General features: G+C 48.2%; 1 protein-coding gene across 5 annotated transcripts in view; it reads right to left on the reverse strand.

Annotated features, from left to right (window-relative positions):
• The window catches only part of DAB2IP (DAB2 interacting protein), a 122421-nt gene that overhangs the window by 44165 nt on the left and 59757 nt on the right, over positions 1-18499 (reverse strand). The window lies entirely within an intron of this gene.

Consider the following 18499-nt stretch of genomic DNA (forward strand, 5'->3'; position numbering starts at 1 on the left):
GGATTGTGATTATCCACATCTACTCCAAATTTACAGTTAAACTCAAATAGCCTTTGATGCCATAAAAGCACTTGTTTTATAAAGCTGGAACAATCCCATATTCCAGCACAATTAACATTAGGATACATGGGTTTGCACAGCTGTTACTGATTGCTGCTTCTCCACCTGCTGCCCTGACCCCAGAGCTGGGCTGCACTGATGGGACAGAGCTGACTCGAGCACCCCTGAAAAATGGGGCACTGTTTCAACAGTGTTCATACTGAAAGAATATTTCACTCTGCCTCCATCCCCCTTTCACAGCACCAGACAGTGCATCTGACTGGCCAATTTCTCTTTCTGCTTATAATTAGCTTCACTTTTCTGCTCTCCTGGATAAGCATTAGACTTTCCTCTAGGAATGTAATCCCAATCCACAGGAAACCTGTCTTTACTGAGATGCCACTCATCTTTTCTGCAGGTTTTATTTAAAACAGAACATTGTTATTAGTAGCAGATTTCTCTAAACCTTTTTGTGAGGTCCCATTCCTGCAAACATCCAATATCATTCTGTGTGATTAGTCTCGCTTCAGAGACACCACTTAACATTCAACCACAATTTGAGCCAAGGCATTTGCAGGAGTCAAGTTTTGAATTTCAAATCGAAACTACAGAGAGGTACCAGTGGCAAATGACTTTGAGCCTGACAAACACAAATAGGTGTTTTAGCATCTAAACTACATTTTCCTGTGATTTGTCCTTCTGTCTAACCATACTGGCCTGTATAACGGCTTCAGTTTAATAGGGAAGAGCTGACTTTGGAGGCTGAATGATGTTCAACAAAATGCTGTTCTTAAAAAGCAATATCCAAAGAATGCAAAATTTACAATCAGAATAAAGTTGGGGAAATATTCTTTTGCTGCTGCTTAACTTCCCTAAAAGAAAAAAAGAAGAAAAGCTCAAAGCATTTTAAAGTTTGTTTGTAGTTTTTTATCCATAGCTGGCACCAGGATATAAAGCTAATTTCTTCCAATTGCTATCTGCCTTTTAGCCAGATAGGTTTTAGTGTCTTCTAGGGATGGATAAAAAGCACATCATTTCATGGGAGCCTTCTTTGCAGATGGGATGAGAGGTTCTTCTTCTGTGGCCTTTTCTGGGAATGACCCCTTTGCTTCCCCCAGAGCAGAGTGAGGCACAGATCTGCACCAAACCCAGGTCAGCCCCAGGGACCTCACTGGACCATCCTGACTCCACGAGCAGGGATTAAACTTGGCACTACTGGGGTGCACTGCATCACTTCTCCAGCTCATTTTTTTAAGTGCAAGTATCATTACTGCATTCTCCATGCAATGCCAAGGGCTGCTACTTCCAGAGCTGATGTAAAAATTGTTATTAAAATTTACAAACTGTGAAAAACTCTTAAAAAAGTCCAAATCCTGGCACTGCCCTAAATTAAATTACAGCCAAGAGCTGCCAGGGGTACCTGGATAAGCACAGAGCCAAGCGTGCATGCAGTCCTTATCCACAGCCCACACCTGCTGCTCCCTCCTGGAAGTTTCACTAATGAACACAGTGTACAGCCCAGAGGATTTCAGATAAGGGAAAGGTCAGGGTGAAGACTCAGGAGTGAAGAACAGATTGAGTGGGGTTCATAAATGAAAACCCCATTTTAAATCTAAAATTAATTTTTTCAATAAATTAAGGCAAGTGAGCTTTCCTCCAGCTCAGACAATGCAGCTTTTCCTGGATATGGACCACTGACAGGAGGAGGAAGCACCTGGGCTCAGGAATCAATGCTAATACCCTCAAAAATTAATCTCTGAAAATTGCTTCAATGGAATAGAAACTATTTCATATAAATCTCTGTATAGCAAGAGCTGACAGAATATCACAGTGATACCTGGAGTAGGTAGAGACTGAAAAAAACCCAGGCTTTGTCTTTTCTCACACCGGGTTGGTGTGGTTGCTCTGCCTTTCTGTGCCTCAGTTTCCCCACTGCAGACACAGGCAGGGGTATCAGGGAGTCTGTGAGAGCCAGCTGGGGTTACCCAGGGTGAATGTGGCTTCTCCAAGATGGAAACACTGCCCATCCCACTGGAGATGAGAGTCATGGCTTGGCTTTCAGCACACAGCCAGGACTGCTCTCCCCAGGGAAGGGAGGCCACAGGGAGTCTGGGAGTGCCAATGTCTGAGCACTCTGTGCACTCTGCTACCTGCAGGACCAAGCCAGCCACGGTGGCAACAAGCTCTGCAGATCTCCATCAGCCCTCAGAAGAGCAGAGTCTCTCAGCCTGGCTGGATAATGCATTAATTAAAAGAAGACAATGAGCAGTGTCAGCTTTGCTGCTGACAATTTGCCCCGGGGAGCTTCATCCTCCCCTTGGCTCCACCTGAGCTGTGCCCTGCTGAGCTTCCAGGGGTTCCTGCTGCTCCTGCCCCGAGCACCCAGCCCACAGCTCACACAAATCCTGGGAAAGGGACCCAGAGCCTGGCTGCCAGCAAAAGGAGAAGGAGCTGCAGAGCCATTCCCTAAATGCCAGGCAGTCAGAGCCAGGAAATCATCCTGACCTGAAACATTTTTTACGTTTCTCATGTCTTCTGAAGGGGACGTGGAGATTCCTGAATGAGTTCTCCCCATGAATATCTCCACTCTCATCTTCTAAACAAGGCAGACAGAGGGGAGCTTGACCTAAAAGTTCACTGTGGAAGGGAATGGAGGCAGGAGTAGGGGCAGGTGTGAGCCCCAGTTCAGGAGCTGTACAGTAGAAGCAACTTTCTTTTCTAGCCAAGCTGTTTTAAATCAATCTAGTTAGACACATGCAAAGCACTGACACAGATGCACTGAAACTGGTTTGATCCTTGCCTGAACAGGATTAACTTGCCTCAGTTATTAACCAAATTAAACCCAGCTCATCATCATTGCAAAAATGACTTTATTTTACACTCACAGTTGTGCAGAATTTTTGTAGACAGAACCTGGAAGGATTTTCCTTTGTGACGAGTGTTCAGGGTCACCACAGAGCTCTCCACAGCCCAGCCCAGGCTCAGTTAACTCCCTGAGGTAACCTGTGCCTGTCTCACCTACCATTTTTCTCTGTTCTTTAATGTCTAAACCTACATTTTAGGCCATTAGCCTGTACTGATCACAGGAAGAGTTAAAACCACTCAGACACACTAAGAGCCTGAGTTGATGTAAAGTAGATTGAGTTAAAATAAACAGTTGCACAGACACCTTCCTTTCTGCTGGGGTTCACTCCTTACTCCCAGTCCATGCTCTGCCTTTTGCACTTACCACCACTGGCAGTGCTTTGCAGCTCCCCTCTCTGCAGGGTTAAATCTGCAGGGCAGAGCCCAAAAATTCTTATTTTACTTTCTTCTGCGGAAAATGTTTGGATCTGGTTTAGATTTTGTTCTTGTATTTAATTTTTCAAAACACCAATTTCCACAAATATTTTCTCTTCCTCTGATGGAATACCAAACCATCATCCAAGTGGGAAGAGCCAACACCCCCCTCTGCCCTGCTGCCCATCCACTGAACTGCTGCTATGCCCTGCACTGAACCCCTTGTTCTTATCCTGACAGATGCTAAGCTTAGGTCAAATCCCTGGGAATACACAGGGCCAGCGTATGTTCCCAGAAACAAAACTGCAATCTGCTCCTGAGCTGATGAGGCTGCCCTGGATTTACGCTGTGGCTGGAGCCCCTGTACAGCTCCATGCACAGAACTTCCAGGTGCTGTGGCCAGCAAGGAAGCCAGAGAGGGGAGTAGGGTGCTGGCCTGGGTGGGCACAGCCTGGGAATGTCCCATCCCAGAGCCAGGGATGAGTGTGGCTCACCTCCCTCCAGTGACAGGGGCTGTTCCTCCTGTCCCTGCCTGGCTCCAGGAGAGGGAGAGGGCCTGGCTGCCTTTATCTTCCATTCCAGTGCACCAAAACTGAAAGCACTGGGTGAGTTTCTAAAAGAGCAACTGTGCTCTAAACACAGAGAAAAAGCAAAGCCCATCCTGGTCCGAGCAGCCCCAGCTGCTTCCTGCTCCCTCACTAACAGCAGCCCTGAGCCTCTGATGTCACCATCCTGCACCAGCAGCATTAAAGCCTAAAATGGCTCCATAAATCAACTGGAGCTGTTTGTAAAGGACATTCTGTGTGGCCCTGGATTGTACTGTCCTCTCCAGGACAGGACCCTCAGCCATGTCCTGATGTCCCTGTCACAGGGTAGGAGGCAGAGCAGGATTCATCTGGGAGGACACAGGCACAGCTGAACACCAGGGATTCAGCTGAAGCTCTAAAACAATTCAGGTGAAAGGGGAGCTCATTTCAGCAAGAGCTGTGCCACCTCCCCAGCCTGGACCTGTCACTGCCCACAGACAGGTGACCCCTGCCTGGCTGCTGCCCAGGGGTACCTGGGGCTGTACCCCAAGCAGAAGAGGGGGGTACCCACACTGTGCCCCAGCCAGAGGCCACATGGGGCTGCCAGGGGGGAATGGCCCTGGGGGACCTCACCCAGTGCCACTCCTGCTGTGCTCCACAGAAGCAGCAGGTCTGCCCTTCCCTGCCCATTTGGTCTCAAGCCCTGAGGCACACAGCTGCATTTCCTATCACCAGCCCGGTGTCCCTGCTCTGCCCCCCTCCAAGGCACAGACACAGAGCCACAGCCACACAGGGGACTGGCAATGGGCTCCTGGAGCCAGGAACGTGCCTGTGACTGACTCCTGAGCCATGCCTGCCCTGCCAGGGCTGGCTGTCCCCAGGAAAGCACCAGCCTGTCACCAGCGATTACAGGGACAGAGGTGGCTCTGGGAGGGACCGAGCACGGGCTGGCACCGAGTCACTGCACAAGCTCCACTCCTGTCTCACTCACAGGGCACGAGGGCGACAGCTCAGACTGCTGGGCTCAGAGGTGGCACAGGGACAGGACTGGCACAGGGCACACTGCTGAGAGATTAAAACAACAGCCAAGTGAGAAAAATGTTCCATGATTTCTTCACTTCTTTGGACACTTAAGAAAAGCACAAGTGATGAGGATCTGGCTGGCTGATGTGAGGATAGAACAGGAATCTTCCCTGGGATGAGGGATGGGTTAAATGCTCTGTGCTCTCCAACCTACAGCTCTTGCAAAAGCCAGACGCACCAGCAGCTGCCACACAGAATACAGAGAATTTGGGAAAAGCTGCCAAGTGCCTTGTCTGTTAAGTGCCTACAACACTCACATCCATGTTACAAATGATCATGATGTTATGATCTTAATAACTTAAGATTTTTTGCTTATGGATATTTTTTTTCCTTATCTTTGTTTTTTTGGTTTTTTTTTTTTTTTAGTGATTAGAGCTGAAGGAATGTGTTAGCCCAGTCCCTGGGCAAAAATCAGCTTCAGTTCTGGGAGCTGCAAGGATGCAGCAAAGGACTGAGTATTATACCCAAGTCTGAACATTGTGGTTTGGGAGAAGGCAATAAAAACTTCCCTGCATTAGATTGATGTGCAATTCCTGAGTACAGTCTTGGCCTGCCTTTGACATGTGGCTTCCCTTATTCCATCCCTTAAACACTTTATTACTTCATACACTTTAAGAAACAAAACAACTTTTTAATTCCTTTGCCTGTAGAAGTGTGAAAGCAACTTCTTCCTAAATGCAGTGAGATCCCAAGTGGAGCCAGGAAGCCACTTGAGTTGTGCACCATAAACACTTCCACAATGTGAATTAATAAGTCTCTCTGAGGATTGGGAAGTGAGCCACATGCAGCATTTCTGAGTCCACAGCCCTTTTATCTAAGTTGTTTTTTCCTTTATCCTTGTCTCCCTCCATGACAGTTTGGAGATTTTTGGCATCCAAACTGCAGCCTGGCTTGTCAAGCTAAACATCAACTGAGCCTTTATATGTACGTGAGAAATGAGAATAGAGACAAAAATAGTTATTAACTGTGCTTTTAGAATACTGAACAAGCAGGATGGCTGTGTGCCAGTAAAGGCAGGGTTTGGAGCAGTTCTGATCCACATCTGTTTGACAGTGGCCAGCACTCCCGGGGCTGGATGGGGGAGTTGTCCCCTCTGCATGGCTCTGTCACCCTGAGGATGCCATGTTGGTGCAGTGACCACACCAGCAGGTGGCAAGGGGCAAGTTTTCCATTGCAGACTTGGTGCTGCTGCACTGTCTGCACTGTGGGAGGAGAGGAGGCTGCTCCTGGAGCACATCAGCGCTCCAGGCCGGGATGGCTCTGTGGTGCAGGCCCAAGCATGGTACATGGGGACAGTAGGGACAGTCCCCTCCCAGTCCACCTTGTGACACTGGAAGGGGTCCTCTTGGAGCCCTCAGCATTCCAAGGAAGAGCCAAGTCCATCCCTTGGCTCTCAGAGGGCCAAGTGCCCTGCAGGGTCCCTGCTTCCAGCACAGTGACATTCCTTCCCTCAATCCCATCCACACAAACTGTTTCTCAGAGATGATCCCAGCTTGCTGCAAACACTAAAACAAGTTTGGAAACACTGGGAACACTGGACTCCATTAAAAAGAAGTGATCCATGCCAAGGCTGAGAGAACAGGAATGTGACCCAGCGGGACAGCCTTGGCTTGCAAATGGCTCGTGGACAAAGCTCGCTCTCTCCCTTGCCTTTCACCACTGCCAAGCAGTGCCTCGCTCCCTTTATTCTGGCAAGTGCCTTCAGTAAAATGTACAAGAATTTCTCTCCATGGAGGGAATTTTAGAGGAGAAAATGGAAAATGTTGCTGGGTGACCAGCTGGAGTTCAGCAAGGTGCTGGAACGAAGTCCTGCAAGGCTGTAATGGATGGCAGAACACCCAGCCCAGGACTGCAGGATGCTGCAATACCTGTGCCACACTTCGAATGGAATTTTAATTATAAATAGGAGCAACAGACATGGCCCAGATCCTCACTCACTGCCTGGTGTCCTCCCCACGCTTTGAAAAAATGCCACTAAAATCAGAGACATTCAGCTCCCCATTACAAGACTGCTAAAACCTCCAGTTCCTTTAGTAATTACTATAAAATACTTTCAGGCAGTTTTTAAAGGCATTAGTGAGACAAAATGAAGAAAAGAAATACTGCTGTTAAAGGTATGTTAACCATTCCCCTTATCATCCAGCCACTTTATTTTAATGAGGTTTGTTTTCCTTCTGCTATTTGCTTTGTCACACAGTGCAAGTCTCTGAGTATTTCTGGGTGAGATAAATGACTTTGGAGCAGGTGGGGCTGGCAGAGCTGTGGGCTGGTGGATGCCAGCCAGGCTGGGCAGGCTGGAAACGCAGTTGTCACTCATGCCCTGTGTCACAGTGGGCAGGCAAAGCCTCTGCTTCCATCCCAGCACAGCTCTGAGGGCTGCAGATCAGAGGGCTCGGAGAGAGCCTCACGCCGCTCCCACGAGTGGGAACACAGCTACAGGAGCTTTATTTATGGTGATATTAAATATGCAACAATCATTCCCCAACATCAGAGTAATAAACATCACTGCTCCATCTTATCTGGAATCAGCAAGCATGCTTCTCACATTCACAGGGAGAGACAAAATGCTGAATTATTTATGCCTTGACTATGAACAAATATAGAGAAAATAAGTGAGTTTGGTACAATGCAGCAGAGCAGATTCAGGGCAGATTATTGTACATCTTTCAATCAAAACAGACTCTCTCATTACTCTAAACAATTGTTTCTCCTCCAAAAGAAGTGAGTTAAGGAAGTCTAATTAAGGGATAAAGCAGCAGCCACAGGAGTTTCATCAGTTCCACAGGAAGGCAGGGGCTGACTGAGTTCCCTGGACATGGGAAGATCCATTCAGCTGGTAGGAGCAAACATATTCCCAGCTGTGTTCTACAAACTCCTTCTAAATCAAAAGAATTCCATGTGGTCACCGAGTACCAAAGCAGCAAACACAAAATTGGGCCATTTTGCCTCATATTTGCACTTCTCATTGTGAACCATACTGTGACAGGCTTCTGTGAGGAGCAGAGGAGCTCTCTGAACGTGGAGTGTGTGGCTGTGCTGAGCCTCAGCTCTGCCACAGATGGATTTTGAATGTCCCAGGAAGCTCTGTCATTAAATGAATGAAAGGAGGATACTCCAGAGCTGCACAGACACCTTCCTACTTTCCATATAAATGCAGGATCACTGTTACACCTTCCACTGCCCTGAGACCTGCAGCCAGAATTAGCCGATGTTTGCCATGCCCTGCTGACATTTCAAGCTTGGCAGGAATAAAAATCCACAGCAAAAAGTGGTGCAAGTGCAGGAGGAATGACAAGAATTCTGGGACAGGAATGCCCTCAGAGCCTGATTTTCAGCAGCCACATCAAGCCCTTTGCTACCCACATGTGTGTGCATGTGATAGGGAAGGGGATGAGATGGGAAAGAGGGGATGAGAGCTGTCCTTCAATTTCTCAACAGTTTCTTAACTTAAATCCTTCATTCTGAGCATAAGTACTAAATCAGGCTCAAGGAAGGAAAAACTTAATTAATCAGAGGTAGCCAAGTTCAAAGTGCGCCTGGGGTCGGCTTTATTACTCTCCTTCACTTTGGAGGTACAGGGTTTATGGATAATCCCTGTCTGCTGCAGAATGACAGCTATGTGCTGCTGAGTATTATTTCCTGGCAGTAACTAAATTTGAAGGTCTCCTTTCCTTCCACTCATCTTTTTAAAGTTTAATATTGTCACTGAAATATAACCGAGGGCCATATATAGCACAAGGGTTTAAAATGCTGTGCCCAGCCTGGTGACACCTGGCTCCAGCTCCACTCGTGCCTTGCAGACTCCCCTCACCAAGGCTTTTGATCCCAGTGAAACTGGGAATTACTGGAGATGAAAAAGGGCTGCGTGGTGCCCTGAGGTAACAGGCCAAGCAAGCCCTCTATTATCTGCTTGCTGAGTACCTCCATATCCAGAACTCTGCTGCTCAGTCCAGGGAGCTGTATCATCAGAAAAACCACTTGATTATCTCCATAACAAACACTTGATTTTCTCCATGCATAGAATCACTCAGGAATTTAACCAATACCAACAGCCATCCATTACCTGATTAAACACCAGCAGTGATAACACCATCAAAAGCAGAATCAGGTGTTTGTGGAGCACCCCCTTGGCAGAACCAGTCTGCAGATCTGCCCACACACTCTGCACCAGCCCACGGGCTCAGGGATCTGATCCCTGCCCTGAACTGGGTGTTTCCTGCCCCCAGTGCTGGGAGCCAGCAGCCAGACATTCCCTCGGTGTGGAACAGCCCCAGTTCCTGTGGGTGGGCAGGAGGCACAGGGGTTCTGTGCCCAGCAGCCCATTCCCCCACCAGGGAAGGAGGATTCTCCCACAACACACTCAGAACTGGTGTTTTCCTGCTGCCAGCAGGCTGGGGGAGTTACTTCTTCAGACCTGGACATGTTTGGTGATGGATCATCATGTTCACTCTGGACAGAGAGCCCCATTCCATCAGCCCACCAGGAGCAGAGGGATGGAAGGAGCTGGCTGGGCCCTGGCCAGGGCTGGGCAGGTGCAGGAGCTCCTCAAGGGCTCCCTCAGTGCCCTGAGGTGGGATCTGTGCCAGAGACCAGCAACTTCCAGAGAAGCATTTGTTGAGCCTGGGATGGGGAGTTCTACCCCATGCCTAAATAGTAAAGCCAGCATTTAGTTCCTTCATCTCCACACGAAGTATCTCATTTCAATTTAATTTCACAGTTGTAATGGATTTTTCAAAAATATTCAAGAACATATTTACTTTCCAACATCTTATTTCCTTTCACATTTGAAAAAACTTTCTATCTAATCCCTCAAGTCATCCTACAGTCTGAATAATTTCAGGTTTTTAATCAATAGCTGTCAGACTTGTCAAATTACTTTAGGGACCACAAAGCAATTTTTAAACATTCATAAACCCTCGTAGAACAGTTAAGTGCACTGAATTTTAAAAGAAAGAGGAACTGAATAACACTGATCAAATAGGATTATATTCTGGCAAATTATAAATTAGTTTTTTTATGAATCTTCTCACAGCTACTTATCTAGTGTCAGGATTCTTCTGCTGCAGGAAGAAGTGACTGTTCACCTCTAGAGAAAGAAGCCTTTCCTCTCCTGTCTCCAAGCCTCCTTAGCAGGAACAGGGTGCAACGCCTTTTTTGTTGTCTTTTTTAAAAGCAGCACCATTACCCAGCCAGCTGCCCGGGGGTTCTCTCCATCATCCTGCTGCCTGGGCCAGAGATGGCCAAGCTGCTGCTCTGAATCTCTACAAAGGCATCTTGGCTCCTGGCATCCTTCCCAACACAGTCTTTGCTTCCCAGGGTGCTTCTGGCATGTGCATCTGTCTGACACATCAGTCTAGAAATGAGGGTCGCCAAAAGTTCTCAATTTATTGGACATCTGTACCAAACCACAGCTTGAACCTTTTATGGGGCTGATTTTGCACATTGCATTAAGTCAAACTCTGAGGTGACTGTGGGAGCCCGTGCTGCTGTTGCCTGTTCTGTGTTTGTTCTGGGAGGAGAGATCAGGAACATCTGAAGAAGTCAAACATGTTTCTCCAGAAATGCCTTTACACACCACAGTCCCACGTCACCACTGCAACGTCTTTCCTAAATTTGAGGGATGTGGCCTGAATAGGGAGGAAAAAAGGAGCTTCATAGCTGCACTGAGAATGCTGGAAGTCTTCCAGGAAAAAGTGCAGTTCAGATCAAAGAGGAGCTGAAGGATGGTGAGAAGAAAGGAACGTTTGCTGAGAAGAAAGGAACGCTTGGCTGGCCACGTTTGGCTGGCCACATGCAAACAACCAACCCTCCATCCTCCTCCTTCCAGCTGAAGTGACTCCTCTGCTGCCTCAGAAGCTCCCCAGACACACCTGCCCTGCTCCTGTATCCGTGGGAGGCTGTGTCCCTCCCTGGCAGTGCCCCTGCTCAATGGGCAGAGCTGGACACCAGGCTCAGAGCAAAGGCACTGGATCCACCAGGACAGCAGGGACACTTCTGTCCCCTGGCTGCTGAACCCAGGCCCAGGCCCCTCTGGAATGCTTTACCTTTTCCTGTGCCTTGTTTCAGCACTGGCTGTCTCTCTGGCCTTTCCCAGTGCTCCTCACACACGGATTTGTGGCTGGTCAGCTCTGTCAGCCCTGCTCCCACCCCCTGCACTGAACACACACCCAGCTCCCAGCATCTGCCAGAGATGGGCAATTTTGTCTGCAAAGCCCCTGCATACCAAACAAAGGCTCCTTTTAACCCCTGCACTGGTTTCTGGTTTCCAGAAGGACTCTTGCTGTTGCCATCTCCATCAGCTCAGCACTGACAGCAACAGGGGAGCCCCATCCTTCCATGGTGCAGCTGCTGCCGCCTGCCCAGGCGCAACTGCCCTGGAGCTGGAGATCAGCAAACAGATTTTTGACATCCAGCTGACCTAGTTTTGACAGTGGTTCTATGTCTAAAGCATTGCTCTGGGAGCTGAACCTGTCCCAGCTTTGGGAAGCCTGGTTCCTGGAGCCCAGGTGGCCAACATCTGCCCCAGCTGCTGGCTCAGCCTCCAGCCAGGGCCTGGGGCTCATTAGCACCCAGGGCTCCAGGAGCTGGGGAAGGGCACTGCAGGAACTGCTTGCCAGTTCAATCCAGCCAGAAATGTGGGATGGCTGCCTGATTCACAGTTGCTCTTTTTTGTAGTTCGTGTTGAAGACACAAAATTTTTTCTCAATGAGAAAATCTCGGCAAGTTCTGAGGTTTTTGAGGCTTGCTTTGCTTTTCTTGGCGAGGTGCTTAGTGGGTCTGTCAAGCTTGACATCACAGACATCAAAAATGTGATATTCTCATTCAGTTTTCTCTATATTTAGCTTGTTTTCCTGTATTTATCTGATTGCTGTTTGCCCAGTGAAGCAGAAACCCAAACCTCAGAGCACTGTGATCAACAGTTTGATCTCAAGACCTAAAAAACCAGTAAATAATAATAAATCTGAATAAACAGGAGCAGGACACTGAGCAGATGAGTTCAGTAAATGATGGAGCAAACTTTTCCTTTCAACTGAAATGACTAATCCCCCTGAATTACACTTGATAAGGATTCAGGCATGTCATTACTTTGTATTAGTAGTAGTAATAATAATAATAATAATAATAATAATAATAATAATAATAATAATAATAATAATAATAATAATAATAATAAAATCCAAGTACCTTTTGTTGTGAGATACCCTGATCAGGGATTTGTTAAAGAACATTTTATTTCAGAGCTATTTCATTAAATGTAAAAATTAAACTGAAGACAAGAAGCTGTGATTTGTAGGGGGAAAAGTAACAGGAAAAAGAGGCACTTCAGGATCTAAAAAGAGATAAACACCCTAAAAGAAGCACTGAAGAACAAATTGTCATGTTCAGAGAGAGAAACCTGCCTGGAACCCCCCAGGACAAAAAACTGAGAGAAGCCAAAAAACTGAATAAAATACAACCAGAGAAGGGGGGAAAGCTCCAGAAATGGAGTAACAAAGTTGAAACAATTACTCTAAACATGAAATTTAAGTGTTGGTCAGTGTCCTCAATCTGTTTCCCCATCCTCTGGGTGCATTCCCTTCCCCAGAGGTCAAACCAGAGGCAGCAGGGAGGGGAGGCAGGAGCTGGCCTTGCCACCATGCTGGTGTCCCTGTTCCCCCACCACTCCTGGGTCTGCCCTCCTGCACGCTCACTGCAGCTCCTGCAGAACGTTTGCTTTGTCCTTATCTGTATTTGTGAAGCATTTCAAAAACTCCATCAGTGCCTCAGGGAGCTGTGCCTTGGTCTGCATGGACTGGGAGCTGGGAATGGCTCAGGAACTGGCTGGAATGGTTCAGATCCTGCATGTGGAGGGGTGGGAGCTGATCCAAGGTGGGTGGGAAGAGGAGGATGATCAAACAGAAAAGCCTGGATCTCTCTGAATACATCGGGTTTCTCTTAAGCCAGGCTGTATCTTCCCTTTCCAGAACATCTCCCTCACACCTGCCAATGCGTTCTTTAACTTTTAAAATAGTTGGTGCCATTTCCAAAATGTGTCTGCAACACTTCCAGAAGTGATGGTTTCCATAATGAGAAAAATAAAGCCCTTCCTGACTGAATGCTATCATTAATAACCCTTCAGTGTCGTGCTGGCCTCCTGTTATCCCCAACCCCCCAGAGCCATTCCATGTGTACCTGCTGGCCTGAGGCGCCTCTCGGAGCCCAGCTGTGGGACTGGCACTAAATGGATCCCACCCAGCTGGGCTGCTGTGGGCCCTGGTGCTAATGGACAGGAACACCCCCTGCTTGCAGATCCCTGAGTGCTTTTCACAGCTGAGTAACTCAGGCACAGCCAGGCCGCAGCTGCGGCGGGGAAGAGGAAAAGGCCGCGCGCCTCCGAGAGCCCTCGCGCCTGTCACTGCTACCAGCAAGCTCTGAGCAGGGATCGACTGCCAGCACAGACAAATTAGTGCCCATTTGAAACTCCACTGAAATGCTCAGGGCTGCAGCAACGTTTCTAGGCAGAAAAGAGGAGGAAATGCCAGATGAAGTGAAAACCCTGTGGACAGTCCTGCTGAGGAGAGCACGGCCTGTGGGTGGTACTGGGACAGGGCTTGGAATCCCAACACCACGGGAGCTCTCCTGTACTGCACCTCACTCCTCTCATCCAAACAACAAACCTGGTTTGGGAATACAGCTCCATAAAAATACTGGCAGATCTGGCCTTAATACACAGATTTCTAATTCACACCAGCTTTAGTGTCTATGTGAGCAAAGAGGTCTCTGGGGTCCTCGATCAGGGAACAATTCTGTTTAAGGCCTGGATTGATGGTGTGGTGCAGCTGTGCACAGGGGCCTGAGGGATCCAAGAGTTTGGCTCCAAAGCACTTTTAGGAGATCTTGGCATGGCACAGAGGTCACTCACAGGGCTCCTGGTGATCCATGAGGCTGCCAGGACAGGATAGGGACTGGAACATCTCTTCTAGCCAGCTCCTGACAAAGCAGGAGGAAGAAGCAGAGATGGAAAATACCCTGAGGTTGTAAGATGGTATTTTTTTTAAAAAAAGTTCCATTGAGAAATTATTCCTGGGATTTGATTTGTTGCCATTCCCATTGGCATTTCTGGGAAATTTTCTTTTTATAAATAAAATATATTTTAAAGTAAAATGTCTTGCTTCTAGGTTTACTGGTGAAACCCCGTGAAGAACACTGCATAATATCTTTGTAGAAAATAAAGCTCAATTATCTAATAGGCCTTGGATCTGTGCTGCAATTGTAGCAATGGGATGGGCGCCCCAAGCAACAGGAACTGTGCAAATATAGAAAGTGAACAAAGCCACAGAGATTCACCATTTCAAACAAAAACTGCTGCAGTCATCCAGTCACTCAGCTCTGCATCTGTGGAATGGAAGGAATATGGTCTGGAGCTGCTGCCTGCTGGAGAGCCTAGAACCAGACAATCCAGAATGGTTTGGGTTGGAAGGGCCATTAAAGCTCAATCCATTCCATCCCCTGCCATGGGCAGGGACATCTTCCACTATCCCAGGTTGCTCCAACCTGGCCTTGGACACTTCCAGGGATCCAGGGCAGCCACAGCTGTTCTGGGCACCTGTGCCAGGGCCTGCCCATCCTCACAAGGAAAATTTCTGCTGTGTTTCTGCTTTCACTTTGAGCCAATTACTCCTTATCCTGTGACTACACTTCCTGATAAAGAGTCACTCTCTGATGCTAGGAGGACTTACACAAGAGTAATTAGAAAATATGATCTATATATGTTAGATGTTACTGTTCCAAGAGCCTTTTCCTGTAAGCTGCTGGGAGGCCTGGCTGGCTTTGTGGCCTTTGGCAATATTCTTCTCTGTCCTTTCACTCCTGTTCCCAGCTCTGTATCCCAGCACAAGCTCCATCTAACATGGGATCCTGCCTCCAGCAGGAAGGCAATCTTGTTAACAGAAGGAGAACAGCTCCTGGCCCTTGAAGGCAGGCAGGCAGAGCCCTGAAACTTTGGATTTATTCTTCTTGCTGATGTTGGTTGCTTAGCTACAAATATTCTCAATGCTCATAAAAGCCTCTCTCTATTCGTCCTCACCACAAGGTTTTAAGTCCAGCCTCAGTTTATTTTTCTTGAAACCTAGGTGATGAAATTTCTCCATGTGAGCTGGAGAATGCCCTGTTCCCTGTGCAGAGCCTGACAAGTGCCGTAAGCAGGAGCAGGAGCAGAGGAGATGTCACCCTCCAGCACCGAAGATGGGCAACAGAGCCTGGCTCTGATGTAAGAACACACTTAAAAAGGAAACAGAAAAGGGAAGAAAAAAGTAAGAGCCAAGACTGATGAACCAAACTGAGCCTGCAGCTCAACCAGAGCTCGTCCTGTGGAGCTGTTCTGAGGCAATGCCTTGAAATGTGACAGGTCTGCTCAGCATCTGCTCCCAGCAGCCCGAGGCTCCTGGGCTAAACCAGCCGTGGGCAAATCAGGCTGGATGGGATCAGCTGGTACAAGTCTGGCACAACATCCCCAGCACATGATGCTGTCCCCACAGAGCTCCCTCTCCCCAGCCCCTGGCATGTGTCCCTCATTGCACGTGGCTGTCACCAACAGCTCTCCTGGGCTGCTGGAAGGTGGGAGCATTCCTTAACCTGAGGAGCACCAGCTCCTTCCCACCCTGCACTGCCTCTGTGTGAGGGACAGGAAAAGGCCATCAACAGGTGACATGAGTCACTGGGAAATGATGGTCTGCTCTCAGGCAGGGAGAAATAAAGTTACTGTGGAAACAATCACCTCGTGGAGCTGCCCGGCAGAGAACAAAGGAAGTTGGTCTGGGTAGGAACCCGGGGACAATGGTGGCACCAGCTGTGGGGACAGGGCAGGCAACAGAACTCAAAAGTGGGCTTTTTCCTGCCTGCTGAAATTAGAGAACAATGAGCAAAACCTCTGTGGTAGGAAAGGGAAGCAGCTCAGCAGGAACACACAGCTCTGGCACCCAAGTGCTTCCAGCAGACCAGCAGCACCCAGCTCCTCCCAGCCCAATCTGGAATTCTGTAATCCCAAAATTACTGGATAGGAAGGAACAGACAAGCACATAGAACTGTGAGTGCTGTCACATTCTGATGACTAAAAACTGGAACACTTGAACAGTGAAAAGCACCTTTTGAGCTCACAGTGCCTCGTGTTTGGTGAGCAGGTAAAGCTGGGAGTCAAGGGTCTCTTTATCAAACTAATTTTTTAACAAACAACCTTGCAATGATGCCAAGAGAGAGCAGAAAGCTCCCAGTCAGCACTGCTCTGCAATCAGCGATTAATTTGTTGCCCAATGCTTTGCTTGCTGCCCATGACAGAGCTCATAAATCCTCATTTTTATTGATGTCCTGGCCGAGGGGCCATGCTGGAAAGGGCTGGCTTGTGCTGCAGGTGTCCTGGGCAATCACCTTGCAGGATATGACAAACTGCTTAGAGGCTGTTGTAAAGCCTTTTAATCATTTTATCAGTCTAATTCTTGTTTTTATTTTCTTTGCTGTAAATCCATGGCAGCAGCTCAATTTGCATCCTGCTCTTTCTGAGAAATGGAGTGAGACCCTCCCATGGCAGCAGAGCAGAGGCTGTCACCCCTCAGTGACACAGCCCCAGAACCACACAGAGCATCTCCAGTGCCACCAGCAGGGTCCCAGTCAGGCCCAGTGGAACTGGGGCCATTCTCCCCCCTCCCATTCCTGGTTGCTGCTGTTACCACAGTGGAGGGGGTGACATGAAGAAAAATGGTGCCTATTTAAAAAAAGACAGAAATTTCCTATATGTTGAAGAAGTAAAAGAAGGAACCAGTGCTGGGGGAAGGGAGACTCTATTGGAAAAAGTTTCCAGCCATCAATGTGTACTGGACAAGTCTTTAGAAGTATTGAAGTCTGGGTCTTAACAAGTCTTAAAATCTGGGTCTCCAGCACCTAAAATTGTGACTGAAGAGAGCAGTGCCTTTACATGTTGGTATCCCAGGTGATACAACTCCAAGTTCTGTGAATGTCTCCTCTCAACACAAGTGACAATTGTATCTTATTAAATCTGTCATCAAATTGCAGCTCTCTGAAACGGTGCAAGTCAAAGAGAAGCAAAGCAGGGGGGTGTTTCTGTACAATACCCAGTGGAGCTGAGGGAGCCTTTTACATAAGAAAGGTGTTATTTCTGCACTTTGAGCAGAAGGAAACTCAGGGAATTACTGAGTGCTTTCTCATCCCACTCACAATCTTCCCAGCTTCCCCAGTGCACTCCAGGACAGCCTGGTGAGTGGCTGGGGCAGCACCAGGCAGGGGCTGTGGCTCAGGGAGGTGGAGCTCCATGCACTGGAGTCACTGGAGGGACCAGAAGCTCCCCTGAGGAACTGGGGCTCCCCTTTGTCTCCAGCTCTGCCGTTCCACCTGCTCCACTCCCATCTCCCTGTGCCGATATTGGCACTAACAAGGCCACAGGAGGCGGCTCAGCCTCACCAGAGGCTCTGTTATCTTCTCAAGCCCCACAGCAGCTCTCTTCTGCAGAGCTCCAGTCCTGCCCAGGGACACTCCTCACTAATTGCTGTGCAGTGGGAAGGAGGATGGTGCCAGGAGGTGCAAACAGCCTGCAAGGTCACACGTGCCACTGGCTGAGCCTCTCCAAAGATCATCCAGACCCAACCCTGCTTCATCAGCGCTGCTCAAAAGTCCTGAAGTCATGGCTGGGAATCAAGAGGAAGCAAGGAGAGTCCTATCAGCTTACCTCTGAGCATTAACACAACCATTAATTACCACTTGCTCATCAAGCTACAGCTTAATGAGGACCAGCAGAGATGGGGCCATGACCTTTCCTCCCTCCCTTCACACTCCTTTCCTTACACCCGTGCTCTGAGCCACGATCCCTGGTCCTGACTAGGGTAGATGCTCAGTGTCACTGCTGGGACAACTCATCAGCCGTGACCAGCTCACAAATCTGAAGTAGGCTCAAAGCAAACATTCCCTGCTTTCATTATATTTAGGTGTTCCTAGTATCACAGAATCCCAGAACATTTTCGGTTGGAAGGGACCTTAAACTTCATGGTGTTCCAAACCCTTGTCACAGGCAGGGAACCTTTCACTAGACCAGGCTGCTCATATTATTATAAATATGCTTTGTTTTTAAACTTTGCTGGGATTATTATTTGCTGCATTTATTGGCCAGTGCATGGCTGTGAGGGCTAAGAGGGATTCTGCTGCTGTTTAAGGTACTGCAAGTGATACTGGCCACCCTGCAACTTTTGGGGAAAAGGAGATGGGAGGGAAGAAATGTGTCTGAAGCCTAATCAGGACACCAGCACTTGCCAGATTTTAATTTGAAATACTTTCTTTCTTTTCAACCATATCCTTTTCCGCTGGGCTCTGCAAAGAGCAGAGCTGGACAATCGTACGGGAAGCTGGGAGAGACTAACAATAGAGGAGGAGTGGAGAGAGGAGTGGAACCAGCCTGTCTCCTTGTACTCAAAATGAAACATGATAAAGAAACAAATTGCATAAAGGATGACTAACAAAGACGGCTTTAAAAATCGTTTCAGGGTTAGTCTTCTCAGGTTGACAGCAGGGACAGCAGGGACAGCAGGAAA

Source organism: Serinus canaria, chromosome 17, assembly GCF_022539315.1.
Source record: "Serinus canaria isolate serCan28SL12 chromosome 17, serCan2020, whole genome shotgun sequence".
In the NCBI taxonomy this organism is placed as follows: domain Eukaryota; kingdom Metazoa; phylum Chordata; class Aves; order Passeriformes; family Fringillidae; genus Serinus; species Serinus canaria.